Genomic DNA, 4,401 nt, shown 5'->3' on the forward strand with positions numbered 1-4,401 from the left:
GGTTTGAAATACCACTGAGACCACCCATCCTAAAAATGTAAGCTATGCACTCACACCACTGTAAAATACCGTTGGCATGTGTTATGCAGATGTAACCATCGCTGCATTATGGGACTAAAGCTGAATTTTGGCTCCATCTCAGAGAGAAGCTGTTTATTTACAGGAATCAGAAGGTGCAAAAAAATAGCTTGCCAGCTTCCTGCTTGGTTAAAAATTTTTTGTTAGTATATAATAATGTGGATTTGGTGTATAAAACCAAAAGGGAAAATGGATAAGTGAAAAGTACTGTATATGTGAGGTACAGGATGGATAGTTGTCTGTTTTCACATTGTTGTTGAAGTTAACTTTTGGACTTGCATAAAGGAAAGGTCTGGATATATGTAATAATAGAGAACAAGTATATTGGACAAGTACCAGATTGTGTTGTGATTGTGACTCACACCCTAATACCAGCTGGATGTCATCCCTGCAGCTTCCTGGCGCTGATTGGACAGGTATAGACGCAAAGAACGTGTTGCTTCTCTCTGCAATTTTCCACAGATTCAGCAGAAAGTATTTTATAGTGCATTTTTTTTTTTTGTCTCACCAAGCCAAACAATGTGTGTGCGCTCCATACCATCATACACATGGCTCTGGTTTGGCTTGGGAAAGTGTATTTCTCTCTCTTTCTTCCTGTGGTTATTAATTATACAGATATTGTTCTGGCACAGAGTGCAAGAGGGCTGCTAGATAGCTTTGGAGGTTCATCTAAAGTCGGACTCTGAAGTTTAATTTCAGCGTCGGACTTTAATATCCCTTTGCGTGGTCCAAGTAGTGCTCTGTTCTGTCTCTGTCGGCGGTGCAGTGCTGGGACACGCAGGGCTCTGGCAGTGGAGGAACAGCCGATGTAGGACAACCTCTCATGGCTCCCTGGGGGCAGATCTGTGCAAACTACACTACAAATTACACAGTGGGTTGCTGTGCACCCTGAGCCAGTGTAAACAACAACACCATTTCCCCTCTTACACTATGAATCAAACTGAACTTATATGACCCATGTCTGAGTCCACACCCATGCTTTGTACGCCCCCCAAATCCCTTTAATGACACACATACGTAGTAGTGCTCAGCCCAGAGCTAGCTTCCTCTCTCCTCCCCCTCCCACTGGCTTCATTCATGAAAACTCCTCCTCCCTACGCCCCACCGCTCTCAGTGTGTCACACTCTGCAGCTGTTTCATTTTAGGAACCGGGGACTCCAGAAGTTTGCCTCGCAGCCACCAGACTGCTCTCAGAGCCAATTGGAAACCGCAGCCAATACTTGTCCGAAGTGCTCTGGCAAAGTTAAATATAGAGCCCCTCAGTTGTTGTAAGAGATTTAATAAATTCCTCCTTCAAAGTTTGCATAATGCTCTCTGGTTTAAAAGACCAAAGTCCCCTTGCTTGTTATTTCCCAGGCCTATTTGTTGATCTCTCATTGCTGGAATATAGCATTTCAGTAATGGTCTGCTGCCAACCAGCTGATGTGTTTAATAAACTTTACTGTGCCTCAGTCTGGGAGCTACCTCCCACTTAGTTGCATACATGGAGGAAGGCAGCGGGCCATAGCAGGGAAGAATGATTCATTAACACTGTGAACTCAGCAATTAAACTGATACTATATACTTTTATTTAATTTTGCTCATTTCGTTTTACCAACAAAGCAAAAACAATGATGAATACCTCGATAAAATTCCCCTCATTAATTATAATTAATACTTACCATATGATAAATAGTGACACACTTAAGTAATATTGTGAGGGAAAAGAAAAAAAGAGGTTTCTTAAAAAAACATCAATAAGAACATCTTTATTTTGGTGTTTGCATTGCGTGTTCTTGGAACTGTGTGAATTAAGAGCCACTAGGAACCGTGGTCATATATCTTGTCTGCGTAAAAATAAATGGCCAAAAAAGCTGATTCTGATTATGAGCTGAAGGTCACAGTTCGCTCATGTTCCCACAAAATGACTGCACCTATGATCATTCCTGATCTGACTCCTTCCACTTTTCACTGCTTATCCAAAAGTAGTTATCAGCATTTTCAGAAACTCCTGTAACCTGCAACCAGGGTGGCACATACATCCACATCCTCAGATAACAGTAATAGCCAGACTGGCAGAGTCTTTCACCAATATGCGAACCAGCTGCGGGCCTCGGCCTGGCAGTGTGCTCTGCTTCAGACAGAGGGGGCTCTGTGGTGAAGGTCTGTGTCACGCCATCAGAATGTGTGGCAGTGTGCTGTGGGTCCTGAGAAAAAGAGCCCGGAGCTCCGCATTATCAGCTGGGTTGATAACAGCATGGAAAAACTGAGGCCAACAGGAAAGACACGCAGGGATCCTTCCCAGACCTGGCCACTGTTGTCCTTTCACTGCCAATAACCCTCGAAGTGTTGTGTGGTGTTTAAAAAGTCTCTTGCCAGGATGTTAGCTCAGAAAGTGGTCCGTGAATACTACTATTACTAGTATCAAATGACGATGGGAAAACAACATTACAATGTGTAAGAGGTCGCTTGATGCAACTACAAATAATTTTCACCTGAATCTGCGGCTCCCATCAGCTTTACGAAGCTTTATACTGAGTTTCGGCTCATTGTTTAGCTGTCTGGCCCTCAACTTTACTGTTTTGGTTCACTCTCTACGCTGTACATTACCTGCTCAGCACTAAACAGCAGACAGACAGTTAGAGACTAGCTGGTGAACATAGTGGAGAATTTAGCAGCATCTTCGAACTCAACCTATATTTTGCTCTCAACACACCCGTAACGTTTTTGGGAATGCATCTTTCATGGTTACGATGCTATCGCGGTGACAAAATCTGTTTACAGGCAGACATATAAACACATGGCAAAGTCCTAAAAACTGCCTCGGTGGTAGTTGCCCCTCGGTGTCTATGAACCACATTTTGACATGATGACTCAGACACAAGATTCACAAGGTAAAAACAATACATGCGTCGCTTTCGCAGCTGGTAAAGAAAGTGAATACTGTACTTAGGCTCACCAGGTGGCCAAAACATGGCTCTAAATGAATGATAACGTTGTGTCATAACTGATTATAAACACACATTCACGAAGATAACAACAAAGAAGAAACCTCATAATATAAGACAAAAAACAGTTCATGAAATTTAGTAATGCTGTAAGTAAGGGTTTTAAATTGCACTAACTCAAAATTATAAATGTACAATTATGATAATTACAATTTTAACACATTTTATGTATTGTGTACATAATATGTATGTCATTTTTATAATGTTTATAATAATATAATGTTTTTAAGATCATTCCACCATCTTCCTCCAAAAAACATGACTCAGATCTTGGGGTCAAGCAGCTTGATGTGAACGTCAGTGAATTTATAGGATGTGTTCACTCCCCACGTGGAAAAACCAACCTCCATCCCGCTGACCCTCTTCATGTTGTGCGCACATGATGTTACTTCCATATATAAACACATAGTGGGAGCGGCCATGTGAACACAGGGCTGTAATTAATACCATGTACAATTTCCCCTAAACCCCCCCATCACACACACACACACACACACACATACACATCCCCCATCCTCATATTAACTTGTGGAGAGGAGCCGAACAAAACGCCCCTCTGCTCTTCTCCCCTAACATCTCTTCCTTCTCCGAGGGGAAGAGTGCAGATGTGAGGAGGGTCAAATAAATAGCCGTGATTCAGCCGCAATTCCACTCTGACATCCACTTAGCCTCAGGTTCCCTCTGCCAGCAGCCACCTGTTGCTCTTCTTTAAACACTGCCTGCTGAGGAGGAAGTCCTCTCCACTCCCTCTCTCCGATACGTTCCCAGGAACTGTAATGGCTTAAATAAAATTGTACGGGGCCTCTGCAGTGTCATTCAGGCCTTTTGCATGCTTCAGAATTATGCAGATAGGGATGGAGAGGAAAAGGGGAGAAAGAAAGGGGGGCAGATAGAGATATAGAGAGATTCAGCCATGTTGCCAGATGCTAAGGCCATCAGGTCTGTGTGTGAACAGAGAGACAATCTACTGTACCAAGCAGGATATAAAGTAGCAGAATCCAGACATCTGGTGTGATTTTTCCATGAGCCTAAGTCAAATATGAAAGGAGAAAAGCTTGCACACTCTAATTACATTCAGTAGTTAAAATAATAACCAAAAAGCACATTTTTATTGACTTTAAGAGCTGATATGATATTGTTGAATGAGCAGCTTGTTGTATAGTATTTTGCATACAGGCACTCTGTGAGAATATTTTAGATATACATATATAAATAGGAATACACTGCCTAAGATAAAAAAAACCTGTGAAGTCTTCTCATGCCACTCCGGCTCCTTGCAGCAAAAAAGGTTTAAGGTTATTTTTCATGTCAAGTATTTTATAGATGTGCACCGACT

Source organism: Anarhichas minor, unplaced genomic scaffold, assembly GCF_050575085.1.
Source record: "Anarhichas minor isolate MPS153535 unplaced genomic scaffold, ASM5057508v1 ptg000062l, whole genome shotgun sequence".
Taxonomy (NCBI): Eukaryota; Metazoa; Chordata; class Actinopteri; order Perciformes; family Anarhichadidae; genus Anarhichas; species Anarhichas minor.